Raw genomic sequence first — 12,399 nt, forward strand, 5'->3', positions numbered from 1 at the left:
TACTAGTTTTCAGTGTGATGCATGTGGAAGAGAATTTAATAACAAGCTTAAATATGTTTGCCATAAGCGGACACATGATGCCGATTCAGGTGATACTAAGTGCGGTACTTGTGGAAAAACATTTAAATTAAAATTAGGTCTTAAGCGTCACACAAATATTTATCGTGGAAAGTGTAATACACTTCCTCAATTTTCCAAGCATCAATCATAGATTAGAAAATTTTGCGATAAAAAAAATTATTCACAAAATCATGTGAATGATAATATTATATAATTATATAAACTATATAAAATAATTGTAATTAAATACATAAAATATTAATAAAGAATTTGTAAAAATATAATATGTATTCGTTCATCCTAATTCGAAACTGAAAATGATTCCCTCTTCAAGATAAGTTTATTTTTGCGTGAGTGTGCTGTAAAATATTTATGTATTATTCATACAATGAGAAATAGATGCACAAGATACAACTAAAGTACATAAAAAGCTAAATTGTTTAAATATGGTGTTATTACCGGATACTCGAGATAGCAAAATACTACTTCAGGAAAACCACAGGGGTACAATTTGAGTCCACTACTGTTCCCCAATTTGTGAAATATATGTACCTGGCCAGATTATTTATTGTAGACTGAAGCACAGAAATGTATGTTTGAGAAGTTTGAAGAAATCCAGGAAAGTACCAAAATTGTCCAAAAGCAGCTGCTAAGACTATGATTCTACATGAATAAGTTTTAGGCGTATAAAACTATTCGGATGTCAAAAATTTGGATAACCTGCCGGAACGTGGCTCCATAAAGAAAACAATAAAAAATGAGGACAAACTGATTCTACGAGTGTTTGCGAGCAATACTCGACTATCACTGCGAAGTGAAAAAGCAGTATTAGAGAAGAAAGATTTATACTTTCATGCGACACTATAAAATGAGGTTTGCATACTCATAATATAAAATATTTGAGTAGAGTATAAACCTCTACTGTCTGAAAAACGTCGATAAAATTATGACTTGGACTCAAGAGAACTTGAATCGTGATTGGGTCAACATATTTTTTTCTGACGAAGCTTCTTTTTGGACATGTAGTAGCATTAATCAAACTTAGTCCCCAACAATAGATTCCTACAGCGGACTGTTAAACACCTGAAGCGGTCGTGGGGTTACGCTTCTGTATTGTAGTTATCAGCAGTCCGGTTGACTGTACAAAGTGGCCCTTATGAAATCGTCCGGTACGCTCTTGACACGTGTTGACTGGGATCCTTCGACAGTCGTCGATATTAAACCTCGAGCGCGTGTCCTGGAGATGGTTGCTCGAACAGGAGGCGAGGTGTAGAATCCGTGTAGTCCAGTGAGTGTTGCAGTGTCAGAAGTCCTGAGTAGAATGTGTCTTGTCTCCCTGTGAGCCTTTTAGCGCCGCCTTATAATCCCGGTCGGGTGCGCAACAGTATCCCCACTCCGCGCGTTGCTTGCGGTGGCGGGGATGCGGTGTGGTTGTACAACGCCGCTTAGTTCGGGCGCGCGGCTCAGCGGGACTTCACTTTCACTTATGCTGCGTCACGGACGGTCGTCTCGGGATCCCCATAGTACTCCCCCTCTTAGCAATTTACAGTTGCGAACTTTAACCAAGAGGAGAAGCTGAGGCTCGTTCAGACTGATGTGGTCTTCGTGCGCAGCGTGGGTCGGCGCAGATGGAAGCAGAACCAGTTGGTTGATGATTGTGTGGACGTATGTACAGCGAACTGTACAAAGTGGCCCTTGCGAAACTCTCAGCTAACGGAAAAGTAGGGGTCCGGGGTCCGTTTATCACTTGCGCATGACATTTTCCTCCGTGTGCATACTTCTACCTTAATATATAAAGAAAATATTATCACTGTAATTAAAATATATATTTCAAGATACTGCTGTCCGTTGTCTGTATTTTTGTGTAGACTCGTCCGTCGTTGGTTGAAGTTGTTGCCGAAAATGTGAACAGTATCCCAAACGTTTCGGGAATTTCACTGTTTAGCCAAATCGTGTCTGATTAAGTTTACAGTCGAAACTTAGACAAAGAATTGGTGTTGCTGTTGGAGATGTGTCTCCAAATAGTGTGCGGAGCTGTGTATGTGGCACTCGGAGGTCCCGGCCGGCTAGGAAGCTCCCAGCCGCGTCCACAGGAAACTCTTCGCAGTGGAGTTGCATTGCAGCGGGTCGTCGTTTAGTTTGTGGTTGAAACTGAAACGATCAGTCGGTGCTGCAATCCGTTGCTAAGTTTATAGTCGAAACTTAGACGGGCGTTGTCGTTGCTGAAGATGTGTCTCCAGACAGTGTGCGGAGCTGTGTATGTGGCACTCGGAGGTTCCGGTCGGCTAGGTAGTTCCCAGCCGCGTCCACAGGAAGCTCTTCGCAGTGGAGTTGCATTGCAGCGGGTCGTCGTTTAGTTTGTGGTTGAAACTGAAACGATCAGTCGGTGCTGCAATCCGTTGCTAAGTTTATAGTCGGAACTTAGACGGGCGTTGTCGTTGCTGGAGATGTGTCTCCAGACAGTGTGCGGAGCTGTGTATGTGGCGCTCGGAGGTTCCGGCCGGCTAGGAAGTTCCCAGCCGCCTCCACATGAAGCTCTACGCAAGCATGTGTGATGGTCATCGTTGCTTGCAGGTTGGTTGAAACACTGGTATTGGCTGGAGAATCCATCACGTCGGGGTCACCAATGAAGCGGTCGTGGGGTTACGCTTCTGTATTGTAGTTATCAGCAGTCCGGTTGACGATCTGTGATAGGACGTTTGTACAGCGAACTGTACAAAGTGGCCCTTGTGAAATCGTCCGGTACGCTCTTGACACGTGTTGACTGGGATCCTTCGACAGTCGTCGATATTAAGCCTCGAGCGCGTGTCCTGGAGATGGTTGCTCGAACAGGAGGCGAGGTGTAGAATCCGTGTAGTCCAGTGAGTGTTGCAGTGTCAGAAGTCCTGAGTAGAATGTGTCTTGTCTCCCTGTGAGCCTTTTAGCGCCGCCTTATAATCCCGGTCGGGTGCGCAACAGTATCCCCACTCCGCGCGTTGCTTGCGGTGGCGGGGATGCGGTGTGGTTGTACAACGCCGCTTAGTTCGGGCGCGCGGCTCAGCGGGACTTCACTTTCACTTATGCTGCGTCACGGACGGTCGTCTCGGGATCCCCATACACCCAATAAAGGTGCATTTTTGGGATTGCTTCTCAAGATGTGGATTTGGTACTTTGCACCTCTTCACCAAAAATCTAGTTGCCACTAAAATGATTAGTGGTAGATCGTGAAAATCTATGAAATAGCTTTATTACCATTTGCCTAGAGGTGATTTGGAAGAAGAGGGAAAAATTGGCTTCTCCAAGAAGACAATGATCCGAAACACCGAAGTCATATATATATAGCACTGGAAAATTCAAAATGACGTCGCATTGGATTGGCCCTCGGAATCACCGGATACAAATCCCATCGAAATATTTTGGGCATTATTAAAGCTAAAGCTATATGGAAAGAAGATTTGGAATATTAGGCAATTATGTCGCCAAATTTGATCAACCTGAAGATCTTTTCCTCAAAAATACGCTGTCAAATTAATTGAAACTATGCGTCGGAGATGCCAATCGATTATTGATAATGGGCGATTGGATAGAATATTAATAATAAAAAATATCTACGGCAATAGCCTGTTATTTTTGTTGTAAATTAGATATAATGATGAAGTATTGTGTGTTTTTTCAAATAAAATATACAGGACTAACTAATGAATTGCTCTCTTTTATGTATATCTAGAAATTTAGAAGACGGGCAGCAATTAGACACAGATTGGGCCGCTGCAGCAGTATAAATACAATTTATATTACATATTAAAATGATTATATGAATGATCGGCGCACGAGGCAAAGCCGTACGGCAAACTCCGTCGCATCCGCCAAAGAATGTGTTGCCCTCCACTGCCATCACGTCAGTGCTACCAGAGTGCCGCCTTGTTTTAGTTATATTAAAATAAATAAATAGACCTCCACAGAAGAATAGGATAAAATGTGAATTTATTTACATTAAATCTTATCAGGTCATGTATGCTCTTTGGTAAGTTACTGTTGGCTATTATAGTTTATACAAGAAATTGCTTATATACCTAATCAATCACTGATATTAAAAGATATAATGTTTGTCAAAAATAAATAAATATATACTAATGATAGAAATTCACAATTATTTTTTTGTATTGAAGTACTCTGACTTTATTGCGAATAACAAGAAAAGTGCGAATTTTGTATCGGTATTTTTTAAAATATATTTTAAAAATAATTAACCTACCGCTTTTACCATAGTTCTCTAGACAGCCGTGCATTAGGTGTGCTTAGACCAAAAAAGGAAAATCACGACGTCAAAGCGCGTATCAGCTAATCAAAATTAGTGTGTTGTCGAATTTGATAGGAAAAATATAGTGCTGTCACTTGTCAAAATTATTTCAACCATAAGTTGCCATGCATCAGTTGTTGATTGGTTGGCTTTATATACTTAAGGAAACCAAAATGCTTGGTTGACATTTGAAACGAAGGCAGTTACCTGACAATTCGCCACAATGTCACAAAAAGGTACGAACATACTTAAAATCGAGTGTTTTACTAAAGTAAACTAACGAGTATATTTTTATTAAATTAGGCGTTAAAGTTGAATCAGAATCTACTGATATAAATATTGAATATATCACAATTGAGGTTAGCAATCTAAATATTTGTATGTCAATTTATTTTAAAACAGTGTTCATCTTAAAAATGGTAATTTCAATTTAAGGAACACTCAATAAAACTGGAAAACAACATCCAAAATGTTATGAATGAAATAAACGATGAAAGACCTGATTGTGATGTTGATAATGAAAATGTGCTCCATACAGAGAACGAGGAGACTGTTTTTTACACTGATAAAGGAAATGTTATGTCTGAAATAGGTGAGAAACTTTCATAATTATATATGTTTTTAGTTTAACTGTAGCTTTCGTGTTTCAAACCCACAATTTAATATAAATATGTGATTATTTAGTTTAAAAAGTACCCCACTTCTTTTATAAGTAGGGAAATCCTTGTGCAAATGATTTTGATGTAATTTACATTGTTTATTAGCTGTGGCTGTTATCAATTTCTGCAGCCGCTATAGCGATGCTTTGAAACATTGTGACTTGTTTTCTGAACCAAAATTAGAGTCCAAATTATTTTTTACTTAAGCAATAATAATTTGTAATTTTAGAAATTCACGAATCAACGACAAATCCTGAAGGCATGGAAATTGGGCCCATAAAAAAGGTAATTATTCATTATTTCTAGTATCAATATTTTTATGGTTTATATATCGTCGGCTTGGAATAAGACTGCCACAACACAAAACTAATAGATTTTAATAATAGATACTACAATATTATTAAAATTAATCATTGTTTTCATAATAATATTATGGATTTTTTTTTGTTAAATAAGGAGATTGTTTTAGACATCCGTAATATCTATTTTGTTCATACGAGCTCTAATCAGTTACAATTTATAATAATCCTTCTGCACTATAAAAAATATTTCACCTTTGAGTTTTTTGTAAATACGTTATTGATAAAAATCTCAATGACAAGTTTATTTTGGATGCTATTTAACAGAGAATTATTTAAAGATATTTAGCATTTAAATAAATATTTTGTTTCATAAAACTAATTGTTTATGCATTACAATAATAAAAAATGATCATTAAATAAATGCATTGATTGAGCAACATTTTATTTGTGGTGTGCATTAAAATATATAAACTGCGCTTTAGCGTTTCATTAGTGTAGTGAACGACTGAATTGCTCGTGGTCAGTACTTGGATGGGAACTGTAGGACAGGTAATCATTATCGTTTAAACTCATTAGATAATGCCACACTCAAAGTTCCGGGTTCAAATCCCATATGAACTCTATTGTTTATCAATTTCTATTGTGTCTAGAAGGCATTATTATATAATTATAATTCCGATTGATCATCACAAATTTGGTTTCCCTAGATTTTCCTAATCTCATGGATAAAATAAAATAAAACCAATCAATCAAAAAATCGAGCTAGATTGATTGTTAGCTGTTATAATAGTTTAGAATTTATAAAATATACGTCTGATTTACAGATGGATTTCAGTCTTATGTTAACTACTTACTTAGTTGTTACTTGTGTTTACTCTGTAGTAACTTATTAGTATAATCGGATAAATATTGTGATGAATAATTAAAAATATATCGAGCCAGGTCGTGCATAATATTTGTTGTTTGTAATTTGTAATAATAGTTTTTAATTAATAAAATAGATGTCAGTTTTTCAGTCTGGTCTCTCACTATTTATAGGTGTGAATTGTTACGCATTGGGCTTATGCCTGTCATGTTACATCGAAAGAGTTACAAAAAAAATAATAAATAGATTCATTAAATGTTGGACATAACAACGCAACTAAAATGCTTAAAATTTCATACTTCTCTTTCTCTTTGCGTGAAAGCTATTTATCTTTGACATTGTTATCATATTTTTCCTGCAGATAAATGCATAAATATTTTTCTAGGCTCAAATCGAGTGATCATATATAATAAGGATTAGTAAATATTACTATAAGTACTAACCAGAGTAACAATTTTGTGAAATATTATCAAAAAAAAAAGCAGATCCATTTATATTCATGTGTCGGGATCATCCATTATCGTTGCATCAAAATTAATTATGGAAGACCTGTTAAAAAGGGTCATAAAACTAATTGATTTGTTTTCTGTGAATTCACTGAGAATCGAAAAAGGAACAATGGAGCAGCTGTGCATGTCGGCGCCAAGATCTATTTATAGGATCAATAATGCAGATATAAAAAAATGTGCACTTTTACTGTAACCTAACAAAAAAATATTCAGTCTTATATATTGTCACCAAAACTGGGTAGTGAGATTACACCATCGAGAACGAATTCCACCAAAAAGTCTATTAAAATATATATTAGACAAGATTCTTGTTCGGCACTGAATCATCTGCATTGGTCAAAGAATATTAGGATGTTGACCTCCTTCTTTGAACTTAGAACTTTGCTTTCAATATTTGGAATATACGAGTTCAGCCTAACTTGTACCAAGCTACACCAAATTAACTGAGACGATCATAAAAAGCCCGAGAAAAACAGCCATTTTTAACTTTGACTATCACACACTATGTAGCGATTTCTATACAACTTGCAATAAAAAATTTCAGTTATTTTATAAAAAAATCTCAAACATTATTATTTTTGCATTGTAATGATCTTTTCCAAAACGACGATATGGTTATACAGTAGTTAAAATTCATGAGTATTCCAAGAGTTAGTTACGTTATGTAAGAGCAACATATATTAAATATTATATTCACTGCAGCATTGCATATAACTCACATAAACATTTTTTTGTAAAACTTTTAAAGAAAACCCCATTAATTTTTCAATGTTAAAAACGTGTTAAGATAATTCATTTTTATCTCTTCCATTAAAATAATTATTAAAGTATAAAAAATATTTTTTCGACAATTTTTTTTATCCCTTAGATAAAAATCACCAACCATAATTTATCTTGGCTAAAAGAGGAACACAAAGAAGAAGTTTTAAATGCTCTCGATGATTCTGATAGTGAAATGTTAGAAGCTAGCAACTATAGCAGCGACACTGAGACTACATTAGCATCTGATATTGAAATGAGTACAATTAATTCAAATAGTGAACCCATTATTTACGGGAAAAACAGAAAATATACATGGAAAGCTCATCCACCAGCAAAAAGTCGACGAACGAGAAGTCATTACATGGCCACCAATCCACCTGGTTTGAATCCTTTTGCAAAATACGCTAAGACTCCCTTTGAATGCTGGCAGTTATATTTTCCAGATGATATACTTGATGAAATAGTCAACCACACAAACGCTCATTTAACTAAAATGAAGAGTAAATACCAACGCGAGCGGGATGTATTGGAAACTACCACCGATGAGATAAAAGCATTATTTGGACTTTTATATATAGCGGGTATTCTAAAATCATCACATAAAAATGTAGAAGATCTTTGGGCAACTGACGGCACGGCTTTGGAATGTTTTAGAATTACGATGAGATATAATCGATTTTATATGCTTCTGAGAGCATTACAATTTGATGATATTATGCATATAAAGAATAGGAAAAAAATCGATAAACTCGCACCAATAAGAAAAGTTTTCGATGGTTTCTCAAAGCGATGCGAAATTATTTACCGAATTGGTATGTTTGCAACGATAGACGAGATTTATGAAAGATTTGGAGGACGTTGTAGTTTCAGAAAAAGTATACCTAATCAAGCAACTAAATATGGAATTAAATTCTTTACACTGGTTGATTCTGACATATCTTATACTGCAAAAATGGAAGTGGACGTAGGAAAGCAACCAGAAGGTCCATATAAAATTAACAATAAAGCTAGTTCAGTAGTGAAAAAATTGATCGAGCCTATTTTGCATACAGGACGAAATATAACAATAAATAACTCGTTTACTTCCATACCACTCGCAGATGATCTATTAAAAAACTACAATATAACGATTGTAGGTGCAGTAAAAAAAACTAAGCCTGAACTTCCGCAAATATTCACAAACACCAAACAAAGACAAATAAACACAAGTTTATTTGCTTTTACCAAAAATAGTGTCATCGTATCTTATGTTCCAAAAATAGATAAAAATATTATAATATTATCAACGATGCATTCTGGAGATAATATCGATCCTGAGAGTAACACACCGGAGATAATTTCTTTTTATAACAAAACAAAGGGAGGAGTAGAGGCTGTGGATAGATTAAAAGCAGATTATTCAGTAGCAAGAGTTACTGTTCGTTGGCCCTTAACCATATTTTATACTTTATTAAATATCGCGGGAATAAACAGTCAAATAGTTCATAATATAAATTCTAATAAAATAGTTACTCGTCAAAAGTATTTAAAAATCTTAGCATCTAGTCTTCTCAAACCATATTTAAAAAATAAATTAACCGCCCAAAATTTACCGCAAGTAATGCGACTGAAAATTTTGGAATACTTAGGAGAGACACCCGAAACAGTGAGAATCCAAGATCCAGGAACGTGCGGATCTCATGTGAATCGCCCAGTATGCTATTTTTGCATTCGGAGAAAAAATCGCAAAACGACTGTGAAATGTCACATTTGTTGTAAACCCATATGCAAGGAACATTCATTTGCATTGTGTCCTGATTGTAAGATTAACGAATTAGAAATATCTGCATTATAGAATGCTATTATTATTAAGATTTTTTACCTGTATTTTTATAGTTGAAGTCTGGTTGTAAATAATATTAATTGTGCAAATTAAGCCACACTCGGTATGACTTGATCAATCATATTTCGGTTTTTTTTTTGTCAATTAGGCTTAAGATGCATCTGCTTCTGCCTTTGTGATTCATAACCAATCACAAAGGCAGAGGCGGAGGTATCTTAAAACAGTGAATGATCGACCACCATACATGTACGGCGATACCGTTCAAAGGGTATAGTGATTTAATATATTACCAGTTTGCTTTACTGTTGAATAGCATTTTAGTTCCATATTAATATTATTATGATTTATTTTTATTCTATTTAAAAAAGTGGAAGATATTGATTGGAAAAAATCTAGTGGAATTTTTGTGAGTACGCTGTGTTCACTACAGTAGATCCTCCAATAACATGGTAAATTTGGAACGTTCTATTTGGGATGCATGTAGTTGGGGGACTAGAAAATACTAAGAGATTTTGTTGCAATACTTACGTACGAATCAGGCGCGTGTGGTGAGATATCCCTTTGGCTCGCTCACACATAAAGTAACGGGCACCCAAATAGCACGTCCCTAATTTACTGTGTTATTGGGGGGGTCTACTGTACTCTTTAGAAGTTAGCTGAGGTGTTTCGCTCTTTCCTGCCTTTGACCAAGATATGTTAATTATCAGGAATGGAATACTTTGCATAACCACTATTATTAACCGCTTCCCGATCGAATTTTTTTTTTCATAATTTTCGTAAATAAAAACCGGACTTTGTTGGAAGAAGATGCCCGAAAGATCCTACATACACAAAGAAGCAAAAGCAATGCCCGGTTTCAAGGCTTTTAAAGACAGGATCACGTTGTTGTTGGGAGGAAATGTTGTCGGGTTCAAGTTAAAGCCTTTCCTCGTTTATCGCTCTGAGAACCCACATGCATTGAAACGCGTTAGTAAGCACACACTGCCCGTTTACTATCGTGCAAATAAGAATGTGTGGATAACACAAGCTTTATTTGAGGATTGGTTCATCAACTGCTTCATACCCTCGGTTAAGCTTTATTGTCTGGAAAAGGGCATTCCCTTTAAAATTATCCTCCTGCTTGATAATGCCTCAGGCCACCACCAGCATCTTGACGATCTACACCCAGATGTAAAGGTTGTGTATTTGCCTAAAAACACGACTACTGTCCTACAGCCAATGAAACAGGGGGCTACAACTACATTTGCGCATGACATTTTCTAAAGCTGTAACAGCAACAAAATGTGATGTAGTAACCCTTCGTGATTTTTGGAAATCATACAACATTTTAGACTGCATAAAGAACATTGAATCAGCTTGGGAGGGAGTAACAGAAAAGTGTATGCAAGGCATATGGAAAAAATGCTTAAAACGTTTCGTAAATAATTTCGAAGGTTTTGACAAAGTCGAGCAAATTGATGTCATACATCAAGAAATTGTGGAACTAGCCAATGTGTTGAATTTAAATGTTGAAGTGGAAGATATTGAACAATTAGTGGAATATGCCGAGGGTGAGCTAACTAATGAAGAACTAATAGAGTTGGATGTGCAGCAACGCTTGGAAGATGAAGAAGAGAAAAGAATGGAATGGAATGGAGTACAAAAGAAGTTCACAATAAAGGGATTAGCCAATGTATTCTCCAAAGTGAATGCGGCTATATTAGAACTAGGGGCTATGGATCCGAATGTTGAACGGTTCAGTAAAGTGGAACGACAAATGAATGAACTTTTACAATGCTATCGTGAAATTTATCAAGAAAAAAGAAGCTTACAAAGCAGACCATACTAATGAGATTTTTTTCAAATGTTACACCCAGAACCCTTACCCCATAAATCACTTCTGTTTTCTTTCCGTCATCACCCTTACCCGGGTCCTCTACAGCTCCTGTTAACACCGCTGATAACTTTGATGATGATACTGATGTCTTTAAAGGATTCAATGCTAAAATGTTAATATGCATGTCATTTTTATGAATCAAATAATTTTTTTGGTACATCATTTTTATATTTTTTGCTGATTTTATTTTTATGTTGTATAATTCGTTTTGTACATTCTTATTCAGAATAAACAAAAATGATTAAGCTCCTTGCTTATAGAGCGATTCGATTAACGACCTAGTCTTAGGAATGAAACTCGGTCGTTAAGGTGAGGAGTACTTGTATAATATTTTTATAAATAAAAAACTTGTCTACTAATTTGTCTGTGTTTTTATAAAATTGCCCTACATTTTCAACCAATCTTTTCTACATTAACATAAAAAATCTGATAGTCCTATTATATTTAATCAAAATATTTACAAACTTTATAAAATTTCAGTCATTTGCTTCTTTCATTGTTAAGTTTTTAAAAATATAGCCGATAAATCTTATTTTGGCATTAACATTAATAATCCGAAATTATTGTAATGAATTACTTTTTTATTTTCAGCTATGTGAACAAGAACTTATATCAAATACATTGGGCTATGAGACCGATAGAATTGATTCAGATTTTACCCAAATTAAAAAAGTAAATGTTGCTGCTTTCATTTGTAATAAATGTGGAAAATTATTTAGCAAGAGCAACTACCTTAAAATTCATTCACTGATTTGCCGTTACTTCAAATGTGACAAATGTGAAAAAACATTTAAAACTGAATTAAGGTATTTAAATCATATGAAGGGACATGAAAGTTGTAAAAACTGTGGAATGGTATTTACATCCAAACAAGGCCTTACCCGACATTCGCTTAAATGTCGTAATTTCAAATGTTTTGAATGTGAAAAAATATTTATGACCCAAAATAGTTTATCAAAGCATATGAAGACTCATGACTATCAGTTCAAATGCGATAAATGTAAAAAATCATTTTATTTAAAAAGAAATCTTGCAGTGCACTTAGAAAACTGTGATAAATCGTATGAAACCGAACCAAGCGTTTCATATGACGTAAATATTAAATGTAAGAAGTGTAAAAAACTGGTTAAAACTGAATCGGGCGTTTCACAGCTTAAGTGCAATAACTTACAATGTAAAAATTGTAAAAAGCCTATTAAAAATGAATCTGGTGTTTCGTGGCTTAAATGCAACAAATGTGAGAAACCAATTAGAACTGAACCAAG

At 35.2% G+C, this 12,399-nt stretch overlaps 1 long non-coding RNA gene across 1 annotated transcript; it reads left to right on the forward strand.

Annotated features, from left to right (window-relative positions):
- The first annotated feature begins 1,197 nt into the window (after nucleotides 1-1,197).
- LOC148235039 (uncharacterized) lies at nucleotides 1,198-2,961 on the forward strand. Its single transcript, XR_015809547.1, has 2 exons — nucleotides 1,198-2,349; nucleotides 2,569-2,961. It is a non-coding gene; the product is annotated as an uncharacterized LOC148235039 (long non-coding RNA).
- The last annotated feature ends 9,438 nt before the right edge of the window (nucleotides 2,962-12,399 follow it).

This window comes from Plectrocnemia conspersa, unplaced genomic scaffold (genome assembly GCF_051122295.1).
Source record: "Plectrocnemia conspersa isolate PC_06_02 unplaced genomic scaffold, ASM5112229v1 ptg000005l, whole genome shotgun sequence".
Classification (NCBI taxonomy): domain Eukaryota; kingdom Metazoa; phylum Arthropoda; class Insecta; order Trichoptera; family Polycentropodidae; genus Plectrocnemia; species Plectrocnemia conspersa.